The sequence below is a fragment of the Micromys minutus genome (assembly GCF_963924665.1).
Source record: "Micromys minutus genome assembly, chromosome: X".
Taxonomy (NCBI): Eukaryota; Metazoa; Chordata; class Mammalia; order Rodentia; family Muridae; genus Micromys; species Micromys minutus.
The window spans coordinates 126,188,460-126,203,477 of NC_137970.1; the positions used below are offsets into that span (position 1 = coordinate 126,188,460).

Below are 15,018 nucleotides of genomic sequence, written 5' to 3' on the forward strand. Positions count from 1 at the left end.
GAGGAAGGGGACAGGAAGGGAGCAGAGAATCAGCCTAGTGGCTGTTCCCATCATGAACATCTCTGGATCTGGCTCCTTAAAGATTCCCAGTGTAAGGAACTGGGACAGGCCTTTGTGTAAAGAAGAACATTCTAGCAAAGGCCATCAGGAACCTGTTCCTCCCTCTTCTTATTCTGGAGCCAGGGCCTTCATGCCACAAGGGGGGGGGGGCAGTGTGATGAGTTGGGCTGGTTCCAATTTTAGTTTCTCTATTCTAGGCAAGAGAAGTCATGGAGTGTGCCATGGGGCTCTGAAAGTGTATCCAGTCCCTAAAGAACCAGCTGCCAATTCCAAGAATGTCCAAGTTCCAGGATAGCCATGGATTCTCTAGTAGAGATACAGCCAACAACACTGTGTTGGGGGTTGGTGAGCTCTCACCTGGAGGATAACCAGTACTCAGGGAAAGCAACTCTGTTGGAACAGAAAGAAAGGGTATATGGGGGGAAGCGTTATGTGTGAGTACATATATGTGGATAAGAGTGTGAGGGAAAGTGAGTAAACATGGGTGTGGAAAGTAACTATCCAAGTGCTCATGTGTGAATGAATGCCTGTGTGTGTGTGTGTGTGTGTGTGTGTGTGTGTGTGTGTGTGAGAGAGAGAGAGAGAGAGAGAGAGAGAGAGAGAGAGAGAGAGAATATCTTTTTCTGTGTGACATTATACGTCTTTGCGAATCATAAGCATGTGTGGGTAAAAGTATGTAGGCCAGCTTATATGGGTGTAAGAAAATATGTGTAAGTGACCTGTGAGTGTACATGGGCATGTGACTCTGTGTGATACATGAATGTGTAATTGTAGGTATGGGTGAACATGTGAGTGGTGCTTAATGAGTGTGTGGAGTTGGTAGTGAACATATGTGTGAGTTGGATGAGCATGAGTGTATAAGGGTGAACATGTGAGGATATGTGTTGGATGAGTATGGGATGTTGCGAGCTTACAAATATGCATATTGGGTAATTGGGGTGTGGATGATCACTTAAATGTACATGTCAGATGAGTGTGGGATGGGATGAGTATGTGAATGTACATGTTGGTTACTATGGGTGGACATACATGAGTGTATATATTGAGTAAGAAGTGTGGGTAAGTGTGAAGGAGTATATATGTTGGTTGAGTGTAGGGTAGAGGCAACTACATGAGTATGCACGTTGTGTGAGTGTACGATGTGAATGAATGTGCATGTTGGTGAATGTGGGTAAGTGTACATTTTGGTGAGTGTGGGTATGTGTGAATGTGAGTATAGATGTTGGGTGAGTGTGTAAGTAAGCACATAAATGAGCATGTTGGGTGAGTGCAGGTGAGCATGTGAATATGCGATGGGTGTGAATATGAGTGCTTAGACTGAGTGAGTGTGAAGTGGCTGTGTGAGTGTGAAGTAGGTGTGAACGTGTTAGTGTTCATGTTATGTTAGTATGGGTGGCTGTGTGAGTGTGTATGTGAGTGTGCAAGCAGTCTGCCTGGGCTGAGAAGTGCCAGTATCATCCCTGGCTTTCTACGACAACAGATCTCACTGGCCTTGCCACAGAACTAGCTGCTTCTTGGGAGAGGGGCTGGCTATAGGAATGTGATCTCTAGCCCAGGGTGAGACCATTGTGTGCTTTAGTCATATGTCTTACATGGCAGCAGCTCGATGAAAAAAAAACTTTGAGACCCAGAACCATATTCTGTCATCCCAGTTAATGGTTTCTCCATATCCCTTATCCCAACTATCTGAGCAGTCACTGTCTGCCGGCCACTTCCTTTCAGTAAACACCATTGTATCCTCAACCCAGCCAGGTGCATAGGCTTCCTTGGTACCCTGTGTGTTCAGGCTTGTCCACCCCTTTTCTCCAGCAGCTTTAGCTGGTGAAGTGACCCTTCACCATGGGTTTGGCCCATAGTCTTCTCAGAGGTTCAGCCCCTACTTCTATTCACAGACCAAAAGCAAAGCAGGATCTGGGGTCAGAGCTTCTGTTCCAGAAGCTGGAAAAAGGTCAGTGGCAGGTGCAGCTTCCCTCTGGAAGTCCAAGGGCACACATGGTGGCAGCCCATTGGTGTGAATGCATGTTGGTACGTGTCAGTGTCTGCTCTAGGGTATCCCTTGTATCTATCTTTGGAGTAGCAGCATTGCCTACTTTGTCCTGGAAAAATGGCGTTTACTTGATAACCTTTATGGATCAGGGAGTGAAAATCTGTTATAAACTCTAGCTTCCCTCTGGGGAAATCTATTTGGATGCTTGCACTCCCAGTGCTTACCAGGCAATTTCAGATAAGCACCAATCACAGGAGCCCACCAAGAGCCCAGAGACCCCATGTTACCAATGAGATCTAAACCCCAAGGGTAGAGGGTCTTGAGAAATATGGCAACCTGCTGCCCCAGTCGCTTTCGGGGGCGGGGGTTTTGTCTCTGCACCAGCTTCTCAGCCCCCACTTTCCAACCACACCCACCACTACTCTGCCAGTGTCCTTGGAGGGCCATGCCAGGCTAGGAAGTGCTGGCATTCCCTCGCATCCTGGGGACAGAAGGGCGCACACCAGGCACAAGGCTCAGGAGCACCTTGTCCCCAGAGCCTGTTTGCCAGTGCACTGCCCCTCTATTCGCGCTGCTCCTCCTCCTCCTCCTCCTCCTTCTCTTCCTCCTCCTCCTCCTCCTCTTCCTCCTCCTCCTCCTCCTCCTCCTCCTCCTCCTCCTCCTCCTCCACCACCACCACCACCACCACCACCACCACCACCACCACCACCTCCACCACCACCACCACCACCACCACCAACACCACCACCACCAACACCACCACCACCACCAGCTCCCTCCCTCCCCCACCCCTTCCTCCCTCCCTCCGCGCTCAGAGCTGCGGCTGGAGTCGAGCGCGCAGCGTCGCCCGCCGCCGCCGGTGCGGAGCGTGGGGAGCACTCGGCCACAGCCCTCGCCTGCCGCGGAGGGTCCTGCTCCGCACTGCTGGCCAGGCCGCCCAGTGCCCGGGCCTTTCCGTCCTTGGAGCAGATCGTTGCTTGCAGGGAGCTCTCCCGCAGCAACAGCGAAAGCTACAGCAGAGGCCGCGGTGGCGGCTGTGCCCATGCCGGGGTAAGTGGTGCCCTGGGCGCACAGGCGGGCGCAGAAGGGGTGGGCGCGCGAGCAGGCGGGGGCGAGAGGGCGGCCCAGCAGGTGGCGCGGCGGCAGGTGGGGGGGTACGCAGGATCCCGCCCAAGGCACCTGCTCCCTATGGGCCTGGCCTGTGTGTCCTTGCAGCACTATGGGCGCGCGTCACCCTGGGGCCTCAGAACTGGCGGGCAGCGCCCCGCACCCGCACTGGTACCCTCACCCGCACCCTAAACCCCGCATCCCGCGCGCACGCGCATCTGTGTCTAGGGAATAAGGCCGCTGGGGGCTGCGGGCTGCGGGCTGCAGGTTGCGGGTTGGGGCTCCAGGCAGGCATAGCCAGGGGCGCCAGGCCTGGGCCAAGAGTCTAGCCTCTGCGCACACACCTCCCCAGGGCTTCAAGATACCCCTCCCCCGCCTCCTCGCACTGTATCATCCTCCTCCTCACATGTTCCTGCACTGTCCCCTGCACGCCCACATAGCTACCCAGCCGACCCTGACGCTGGCATAGACAGTGCCACTGGCAAGTGGCAGAGCCACACTTGAACAAGTCCTTCATCTCTGCCAACAGCTGCCTTCTTTTCACCTGTGTGACCTTGGCCAGAGGGTTTCTGTGATGGAAAGCCTCAATATTCTTGGGTTTGAAGGCTTCGGCTCTGCTATTCTGGGATGTAGAGCCACTGGCAGTATCTCTGGAGCCCAGGAAGACCCTCTCCTCTCTCTATAACTTGCTCTCCCTCGCCTTCTGTGAGCCTCTATGAGGCTTGGTGACTCAGCCAACAGAGAAGGGGCAGAAGGCAGGGTCAGGGGTCAGGGTCCTGGCGCCTCACCTGGGCAGAACAGATAGGCAAAGACTCATAGACTGGGAGCTCTTACCCGGGGCTCAGGAATGATAGGGATGTATGCAAGTACCCCTCTGTCACTCTTTTGCTGCAAGGTAGGCAGAACCAGGATCTCCCCTTCCCCACTGAATGTTTGCCCTCCAAGGACAAACCCTGAATGAGGCTACGACTTCTTTCACAGATGTGGCCTTGGGTCTTGGCATGCTACAAGATCAAGTCCCCATCCATCTCCCCTAGCTCTCTACAAGGAGTTTGGAACCAGCCTGGCAGATGCCACCTGCACATACACCCTCACCCATAGCTCTGGGCTCTGGATCTTCGTCCTTGCTCCATCCCTATTATTGACCAATTAAAGCAAGAATTTTTAACCTACATGGACTTCCCTGGTGTCTGGAGCAAGCCTGAGAGGGTGGGCACTTAGTTTCTGTGTGGCACATTTGTGACCTTGATTCTGCTGAATCTGCAAACTCACTAACAAGATGCTAACCCTTGATCTTTGTCCCCATTTGCCAGACAGGATCATTGAGGCCTCAGGAGGTGAGGAGACTTGGCATATATGGAGATCCCTTTGTTGGTTTGGTTGGTTGGTTGGTTTAAGCAGATAGCTGTGGGTGCTCCAACAGAAATATGGGGGGTTGTAAGAATAATACCATATAATTTCTCTTTCTGAGCATCTCCTCCATCCACACATGATTCTCAGCAGATTCCTGGACCCCTGGTGAAGTGTTCCATCAATCATATTCATGAACTGACATGTTTATACCCACTACCACCACCCTTCATAGACAAGGAAACTAGGGCTTCCTGGTTTGGAAAGGGGCACTTGGAGGAATGGTCCAAGAAGCTGCCTAATTCTACTGGGACCTAGATTAGGCCTAGCAGAAGAGCTAAGGGTAAAGCTGACCCCACAAGTCTGCACCAGAACAGACAGCTGGTCAGTTGGAAGGAACTGGGCACTTGTGGTCCTGGGGCATCGATTGACTGCCAGTAGCCTTGAGGCAGGAGATGACCAAGGGCACAAGTAGTCTTGATCAGCTCCACCTGGTCCAATCCCAGCCCTGCCAGGTGGTTTGAGTGGAGGGCAGCCATGCTCTGGCACAGAGGAGGTGAGGCAGGCAGATGCGAGCAAGGCGGGCGGGCGTGGGAGGGGGTTCTGCACAGAGCCAAAAGGAGAACCAGTCCTTGGGAAAGGGAGCCCCCCAAAGCTAGAAGCATGCTTGGAAAAGTGCCAGCCTCAGTAGAGAGAATGCCACCATAGGCCCCTGAAAGCAACCAGGGGCACCAGTAGCCTGTGGCAGACACCTATCTTGCTCTCTAATGACAGAAGCTCCAGGGAGTGATGCCAACTCTATGCCTGATGGTTTCTGTGACCTTGACTGAGTCCCTTATCCAAACCTGGGGGCAGGGTGCACCTTGCAGGTCCTACATTGACATTTCAGGATCCCTAGCTGGAGATGCTGGGTTGAATCACCCAGGAGAACAGAAGAGCTGAAAAGCCAGCCAGCGAGTGAGCCAGGCATACGAGTCAGTGGGCAGCAGAGGCCAGCCTGTGGATCACTGCATACTCTGTATTCCAGTTGTGCCTAGCCAGCCAGAGAGGCAGCCAAAGGAGGCTATAAAGAGCTGCTAGAGCCCCTCTGAACGTGGCTGCTCTGAGATGAGCTTGACTGAACACTTAGAGCTAATACAGCCATGTCCAACTTTCTCCAGCCATTTGCCCTGCTCCCCCAACCTCTCAGAGCAAGTTGGTATACCATACTCCCTTCTGATTTTAAGCTGGTAGATTCTGTGATTCAATAATAGTTGCTGTCTCCATCCTAGGTTACTAGCATATCAAATGTCAATAATGACAATACTAACAATGCGAGTCACCAACAATGCCTACTCAGATAGTGTTCTGAGTGCTACACAGACATCTTTTGTCCTGCCCTTCATTGAAATAATAGCTGAATAAAGCAAGTGCTGTTATTATCTACATTTGGCAAATTATCAGACTCAGGCTCAGAGAAGTTAGGTAACTTGCTCAAGGCCACCAAGTCAGAGGATGGCAAAACTAGGACTGATTTGTCATAAAGCCACCTGTTATGGTGTCCCTAGAAGTTTCTTCGGATTTCTCTAGAAGTATGTGTTGAATTTTACAGAAGGGAGAATTGAGTGTTTGAACTGACTATCTTGGGAGCCCTTCCTGGGTAAAGCTATGGGTTCTCAGGAACATTCTTCAGCCCAGAAGCTAAGATATTGATGTTTCTACCCCATGTTCCCACTGAGAAATGGATAAAAGGTGCTTTCTAGCCATCCAAAACACATGGAGAATGAATGATTCATTTTCAGTAAGTTATCCTTTTAGAGGAAAGTGATACTTTCTTCTAAAGAAAAGCAAATGATGGATGGGGACCTGGACTATGGCACTGAAGTCCCCCTGAAGCCCTCCAGTGCCATCTCTGACTCCAGAGTGAGCCGTAGCTATATCCCAGGCTGGCCATGGCAAATGGAGACCTGCAATGTACAGATGGTTCCTTGTTGTCCCCTGTCATTTCCCAGCCTCTCGCTGTTGCCCTCCTCCCTGACATGACAGGGCCAGTGTAAGTCAGGCCAACAGTGCCCAGCTGGAAAGCCCTCCCCTGCCATGACACCTTCTGTTGGGTGGGAGGTGCTGGCAGCAGGCCTGAAAGAAGCCTGGGGAGAAAGGTCTGAAGCACACAACACCAGGGCAGAGAAAAGGAGCTTCTCAGGTGTAGAGGAATTTGGGCATCTAAGACTATGCCCGGGTTGGGAGGACAACAAGTCCAAAGTCAGATGACTAAGTAGATGGCAAAAATGAAGCAGAGATACATGGTTCAAGCAGACTCTTGAAGCACAAACTTTCCAAATATTTGTGCCCAAATCAAAGGTGTGCAAAAGGGGGATAATACCATTTACCTCAAAGTTTGCTGTTTTCTTTTTCTTTTTAAATGTGTATTTCTTATTTTATGTGCAAGTCTGTATGCCTGGGAATATATATATGCACCACATACATTCAGCAGTCTATAGAAGTCAGTAGGCAGCATCAGATTTCCAAGACCTAGAATTACAGGCAGTTGCAAACCACCATGTGGGTGCTGAGAACCAAACCAGGTCCCCATGCAAGAGCAATAAGTGTTCTTAAGCACTGAGCCATCTCTCCAGCCTGAAATGTGCCTTTTTCAAAGGGATATAGAACCTACTATTTTGGGTTCTCCCAAGAAACGTGCAACCATTCCTTGAAATGAGTTCTTTCATGAGCTATAGTCTTGAGACACTTTCTAAACAAACACTGTCTGATATGCCAGCTATTAGCCACAAGTGGCAATTTAATTAAAATGAAATTACAAATTCCTTTCTTTGTTTGAACTGAATGTGTTACAAGTCCCTGGTATGACTGCAGGCTTCCCTATTGGCTAAGGAGGTATAAATGTTCCCATTGCTGCCTTGTGGTACCATCTCAGTGTGTATGCAGACCTAAGTCCTGACATCGGTTCTAAAGCCCTCTGTACTGCACTTCTCTGTGGTATTCAGGCACTGGTGTTGTAAGTATGGCTCGGCTTCTCTCAGAAAACCTGCCAGGAATGAAGCCCTCAGGGAGTTCTGGGCACTCATGAGCATTTGAGGAAATGTTCTTTGATTAGCTAGGCTCTGATTGGAGGTCTTAACAGCTGAGGACACTAGATGCCAGGATGGGTTTGAGTGGGTTGCCTGTAGAAATGAGTGTGTTCCATTGTTGAGATGTGGCCAGCCATGCCAGGGCCACATCTTATTGGTGATAGTCCTTGGGGACTCTGCTCCATAATCATTTTGTTCTGTGTCTGGTTCTATGAGAGCAGAGAGGAAAAGCTAAAGTGCTTCACTGTGTTCATCAAAGAATCTGATGCCATTGAAGCACCAGCTGGCTGGGTCCAGTAGCTTGGGTGGAGGCTGTGAAGCCAGGCTGCACCTCTCAGGGTTCAGCCTCCAACTTTGCTCCTACTCTGCCCAAGCTGGCTAAGTAGTTCAGACTTAACAAGATAGCCTAAGCCTTAACTTCACAAGAGCCACGTGGGGCTGAAAAACTAGAAAATGTCCAGTTGTTCCAGCATCCTCAACAAGATGCCACTCAAAGTCCCTGCCACTCTCTCCCGACTTCTTGAAAGGGAGTAATGGAAGCAGATGTGGACACTCCAAGTTAGTCCATCTATACCTTGGAAAGTCCATTAGGACCAGAACAATGCTTCCCAAGGGCCAGCTCAGGTGCCTACACACTCAGGAGGATGAAGCCCACCAAGTCTAAGCAGAAGGGCATTATGCCGGGAGACCATAGCTGAGAGGCCTAGGAAGCGCTGTATAAATAGTAAGGTGTTCCCTGGTTTTTTTCATATTGTTTTGTTTGTTTTTCATGACAGCGTTTCTCTCTGTAGCCCTGGCTGTCCTGAAATTTTCTCTCTAGACCAGACTGGCCTTGAACTTGGTGATCTGCCTGCCTCTGCCTCCCATGTTCTGAAATTAAAAAGGCTTGTGCCACCACCACCCAGCTGTTTTGTTTAAAAAAATTATGTTCTTATTTTAAAAAACTAATATACAGACATAATCTTTATTTTTGCACTATTTAAAAAACAAAATACAGAAAAAAAAAAAAAAGAGGTAGGAAGCTCCTCTCCACCCTCTTGTATCACCAAAGTACAAACCAGTTTTCCATTCTATTGGACTTATTTCTGCTCTTTTCTTTGCATAGCCTATTTATTTTTCACATTACTGTAATTAACCCATGGACTCAATTGTGTGATCTATTTTTTACCTCACATAAGCATTTTCTTTATTAATATGATTCCTTCTTAAATTAACTTTTTTTCCCAAAATGGACAGTTTAATTTGTTAAAGTACTTACTACAAAAATGTCTACTTGAACTGTGCCACAAAGAAACTGCAAATGATCACTCATTCATCTGACAATTATTTATCAGGCCCACTGATGTATCAGGGCAGTCCTCAGTAATTACAATTTTTAATGGCTGAATAGTATTCTCTCAAGAGATTGTAATTCACTTAATTATTTGGTTATTTTTAGAACTCTAGGCAGCAGGATTTGTTTCACTCTTTTGCATGAGACTCTGCTGAGCATCTTGGGGCAGAACATTCACCCTGTCCTGAGGAGAGGACCCAGACAACAGTGCAGCCTGCCAAGTGGCTCTCCAGAAGGGCTTCTGAATGTGCCAGAAGGGCTCATTCGCTACAGCCTTGCCAGCTTTAGGTATTCCATAAGTATCTAGGCCAGAAAACATCTACTTTGCTTTGTCTTCAGCTAATTGCCATTAAGGGCAAACATTTTCTACAAGTTTCTAAGCTAGCTCTATTTTGGTTTTAGTAAGTTACTTGGTCTTAACTTTTATTTACTGTGGTTTTCAATTTTTTTTATTTGTTTGAATTAAGAGAATTAATCTATATAAGGGAAATAATGGTATGATATATTTGCTGCAAAACATTTTAATGTCTTGGTTCTTTGTCTTTTAATTTTTGGCCACTCATAAGATGAATACTTTTCTGATGTCTTACATAGACTCTAGGGTTACAGAATCTCTTCTTTTATTTAGCATTTTTAAAAATTTTATGTGTATGTGTTTTGTCTATGTGTATGTCTGTGCCTGGTGCCAAAGGAAGCCAGGAGATGGTGTCAAATCCCTTGGAATTTGAGTCCCAGGTGGCTCCATATGAGTGCTGGTAACTAAACCCAGGTCCTCTGTAAGCAGAAAAGAGCCTCCAGTGATTTTAACCATTGAGCTTTCTTACCTCATATTCCTGAAATGTATTTCTTTTGCATGGAAATCCAGCAAAATGTGCTTTTGAATAAAGTTTTATTAGCACATTACATGATTTCTTTACAAAATTCTAAGAGCTATCAATTTTAGGTTTATTCTCCCCACTTCTTATTTGTAGTTACATTTAAGACAGTTTAAACTTATTTCTGTACTAGGGATTGATGCCAGGGCCTTGGGCATGTTCCCACTGCACTACACCCCCATACCTCCCTATTCACTTTGATTTAGAGTTTTAATTTATTGCCCAGACTGGTCTTGAACTGAGGATCTCTTGAAGGTCCATTCCTCTTGACCTCAGCCTCTCTAATAGCTGGAATTACAGGTATGTGATCCCATGCCCAGAAAAAAGTCTCTAATCGAGGAGTTGGCATCCTCTTTGGTAAAGTGTCAGATGGTAAATCTATCCCTTTGCAGAATACATGGTCTCTATCACAACTGCCACACTATGGAAAACACAACATAGACACAGACCATATGAAAATGAACGGATATGACAATGTGCTAATAAAACTTTATTCAGAAGCATATTTTTCTAGATTTGCCCTTGAGCTGTCATTACTAAACCTTATTCCATGCAAAAGAAATTCATTTCAGGAATATGAGGGAAGATGGCAATGTGTCCCCTCAGCCAGGTTGCTAGTCATCAGTCCCTATTTCCTTTATCAAGTTATTTGTTCCTCAAAGAGTTTGTACTGAATCTCTCATTTTACCCTCAAAATTAACCTTACGGATGGATGGCCAGGGCCATGATGGTAGTGTGGGGCATAACAGAGCAGGGAGGGATTCTTGGTCCAGATTAGGCAATCTCTGCTGAAACCATTTGGTGCTTGCCAGGGCAGAGCTAGGGCTCTGTATCACATCTCAGGTCTCAAACTGACTGCTTCTTCAGGCATAAGGGTCTTTTCCTCTCGCCGTGGGCTTCATCTCCATTTCTCCTAGTAGACTATGGGACTATCTCGGCTAGGAGTCACATGTCTGAAATGGACGACTCTTGTCCAGGAAATAGCTGGTCCAGGGTTCGAGATTCCTAAGGAGAACCAAGAGGGAGGCTGAACCTAGTGTGGAAAATGAGGGAATTGGGGTATGTATGGCACATGGAAGGGACAGACTTTGTTATCAGCACCTCTCCCACACAATCTAGTCTCCCTTGTGGTCTGTAACTAATTTGCCCTGTAGCTCAATGCACAGTGGCTGGACCTTTCTTTGGAAAAGACCCTATCCTGGGGAACCAAGCAAGATTAACCACTACAGTCTATTCTAAGGGTCTAGGGAGGAGAGAGGACCAAACCTAGTGGCAGGGGTTAGCATCTTGGGATGCTTGGACTGATGATGGCCCCTGAGAGGTCCATTGGGCCGTCTGGACATTTAAGTGAGTTCAGGCAGGGTCAGAACTCTCAGGCTGCAGGCTGTCCCCTGTGTCTCTGCCACCCTTCCATTGAGGAGGAAGCAGAACCATATTATTAGAATCACCTTAGAGGATTACTGGGGAAAATGTCCACATGCCTATCTCCCATGGAGAAGCTTTATGCAGGTATACTACTCATCAATTCCTCTCCCAGTTCTCAGCCTCACAGGGCATCAATCCATGAGCATCAATGGGACAAGTGGGGAAAGCTAGAAGAGGGCCTGGGTTAGGCCCATGATGTGCTCTGCAGTCTGCTGAGGGGGCACCCTTGGACCCCTGACTTAGTGTTTGTGGTTATCCCATAATCACTGCAGAATCTTTGAGGTAGAAAGCTCAGTCCATGTGATTCTGGTGGCATCCAGGCCCTGGGTGTCCTTCAGGTTGCTATCATAGCCTGTTGGGATTGGCGAGGATGGTGGAACTCTATCTGGCAGCCTTTCAGTTAACCCTCCCTAGGCTGCAGCTTCTAAGGCTTCCTTTCTTGGGGCTACCATGGGTCACTGGCCTTTACTTCCTCTGTTACTGCATTTGACAACAGGCAGAACTTTGGGTCAACCTGGGAGAGGTTGGATGCCTGGACCTGAGTGTGCTGAATCGTTGCTTCTGGGTCACAGAGGTAGCAGAAAGAGTTGATTCCCACATCTAGTATTTTCTATCCCTAGCATCCTTTCCATCTCCTCTGCTAAGACTATCATGGTCAAGGATCTTTCAAAGGGAAGAAAGGTAGCTTTGAGTCCCTTGTAGCCTCAGAATTCCATACAGTGACAAGCTCATTTTTCTACATGGAACTGGTCCTCAGAGTGAGTAAGTTAAATCACTTTAATGAGCATTTGGGACCCCCATACATTCAACTTATGACCTTTATGCCAGTGAATTCTTCCTGCCCCCGACCTCTGCCTGTTGGCCCAAAGACTTTAACCTGCTTCCAGAAACAAAGCCCCTCTACATGGGGTCTGTTTCCCCAGGAGTAGAAGACTACTCATGTCCTGGTAGTCTTCTTATCTAGTCCCAGCTTGTCCTAGCTGAAAAGACTCAGCTTAGCCTGTAGTCCCGATGGACTCCAGCTTTCTATAATTTCCTTAATTACCTGTTTTAGTCTTGGCTATTTCCGATTGCTAGGCTGACTCTGAGATTGGACTGGTACCTCGGTAGCCACCAGAGCTAGGAGACTTGGGTGCCCTTCCTTCCAGCAGGGAGTTTTCTGACTCTAAAGAGCTGGAAGACTAGAACCCGCTGCCTCCTATGCAGGAAACTTTCACAGAGGCTAGCTATGGTGGCTTTGTGTCTCCTTGCCTCTCTGGAGACCACAGGGTGTCCCAGCTGTCTGTGCCTTAGGGCAGGAGGGAAGTGGGGGCCACCATGTGCAGGACGCGTGCGGGGGCGGGGCGCAGGGTTGGCTTGGCTCCTGCTGCAATGCAGCTTTCTGCCCGCACAGCTCGCTGTAATTGGATAATTAGTGTCATTATGCTTCCTGCCTATCGGCTTCTTGAGCTCCTGCTCCCCAGCTCTCTCCTTTTTCAGCTTCTGCCTTCTCTGGCAGAAAACAAATGACTGTCCCCTTTCTCCATGGAGAGTCATGACCCCAGTAACCATACTGCATGGTACTTGCCAGAGAAGAGTTTTCAAGTTCCCTTTATGACCCACAGCCGTTCACCACCGTAAGAACCACTTGTGTGGGCATGTTGACTTATCACACAAAAACATTCTAGGGACCCCAGATCAATGTGGAATCCAAGCAGGCCTAGGGATGGCCCCTAAAATAGGCAAACATCCTGAGAGGCACATGAGTTCCATCCTGGTCAAACAGAATGTTCTGACCTCAGCAATGGAGCCTGGTCCTGCTCTTTGAACTCTGGGGCCTGGCTGATGTCAGCTTCAGAATAGACAGAAGTGGAAGGTTTGGGAAAGACACATGAGGCAGAATTGACAAACTGAGCAAAGTCCTTGCCCTGCCCTGCTTTTCTTTCCCTGGCCTCCACAGAAATGAATCAAGCACCCTGAAGATCTGCACTGGGTACATACTAACTCAGCAAGAAAAGACGAAGTCCTGTTTCCAGAGAGGCTGAATGACTCTGCAGCTAGTGCTTGAGCTGTACAAGGACACAGCCTACCCAGTCACTTTATTAACTCTTTGAATTGGTTCTAATCAGGTGTCCATTGCTTTCTTGGATGTATTAGGCAGTCACTTAGCTGAGGAGCCATACAGAATCCTCTGAAGGCAAGTTCACATCTGCTTCTATTCCTTGCTATCAATATGACCTTGAGTAAGTGCCTCAATCTCTATACCTTAGATGCCTATACTCCACAGTAGGCATTCTCATCCCTTGACATAAAGCCTCATTGTGCAGAGCAATCGTAATCATTCCCACAATGCCTTGGTGCACAATACTCAGCTTGCATGCAACAGGACTGACCTTGCATCTCTTTCTTATAGTCCTGTCTTCTCCCATCTGCTTTGACTAGAATATTTATGACAGTCAAATAATACAGATAAGAGGGAGCCAGGCTACAGGTGGTCACATACAGGGAACCCATAAGTGTATGATATTTAGAAGGCCCTGGAAAGATTGGAAAGCCTATTAACACCTTATAACCATACCTAAATTGGGCACATAGTGAAAGGGGGAAGCTTGAGTTCTTCTCTCTGCATCTCAGTTTCTTTAGCTTATGGGGCTATCCTCTTTAGTGAAATCAGGAATAATAACAGCTCTGTCAGCAAGTAACTTCATTTTTGGCTCACATACAAGTCTAGCTATACAACCTGTGGCTGCTGTGATGACTTCTGTGTATATAAGTATCTGGGGTCCTATATGATACATGTAGATCCATATGCAAAATGACACAAGAAAATTATTACCACCTGATCCTCACACCAGTATTTCAGCCAGCAGGATAAAGAAGAACAGGGGAGAACATGTCACTTCTCTTTCACGTTTCAACTTGAACCTGGAAGTTGTTCCTGTCACATCTGTTTATATCTAATTGGCCAGAGTGTGGTCACATGATCATATGTAGCTGCAAGAGAGTCAAAAGAATTCAGTCATTGACTAAACAATTAGACATATAGCTAGCAAAGTATCATATAGTCTCTTCTAAAACATTCTAAGGGCCCATTAGCACTTTCCAAAGCCATTTTGGTACTAGGGTTTGAACTCGGGGCATCATGATGGCTAAGCTGTGTCCCAAGGCCTACTTTTACTATTTTTATTTAAGATAGAGTCCCATTAACTTACCCAGTCTAGTCTTGAATTCATTCTACATCCCAGTCAGGTCTTGAACTTTCAATCCCCCCATCTCAGCCTGTTAAGTACCTGGAATTACAGGCTTTAACAACCACTAGGCCCTGCTTCCAAAGTTACATTTTGTGTATAGAATTCACCCATCTTGAGGCCATACTTTCCTCCAAGTGATTAGACCATCCTTCCTGAGGATGGACTGAGCTTGCTACTCCCAGGAAAGTTCTGCCAGTAGCTACAAGAGAGGGAGCACATGCCTGTTCTAACCATTTCAAGTAAGAAAGCAATTTAGGCACCATAATGGTAGACTACTTGTTTAGTTTAGAATGCTTGGACCAGGGGGTCTACCTCTAGCACCACAAGACATAAACAAAAGTGGTTCAAGTAGGTGGACAATAATGGTAACAGCAGCCAGCACATAGTAGGGATGGTGCACACAGTCTGTGGGATGTGAGTAGGGCACATGGGAAAGGGATTACTTAGGTTGCCATTTCCCCGACAGGGGTCTCCCTAAATGCTCGTTTTCACATAAGCAGAATAGACTGCCAATTTGACTTCTCCACAGAGTGAAATAATGTCACTTGGGACACCACAAAAGACCACTCAAGCTCCCTATCTA

At 47.6% G+C, this 15,018-nt stretch overlaps 1 protein-coding gene across 6 annotated transcripts in view; it reads left to right on the forward strand.

Annotated features, from left to right (window-relative positions):
• Positions 1-2,881: 2,881 nt before the first annotated feature.
• The window catches only part of ATP2B3 (ATPase plasma membrane Ca2+ transporting 3), a gene marked incomplete at its 3' end in the record, with an annotated part of 68,132 nt that continues 55,995 nt past the window's right edge, over positions 2,882-15,018 (forward strand). For all 6 annotated transcript variants that reach the window (XM_080910517.1, XM_080910512.1, XM_080910513.1 and 3 more), the window contains exon 1: positions 2,882-3,097. The remainder of the gene's footprint in view (positions 3,098-15,018) is intronic.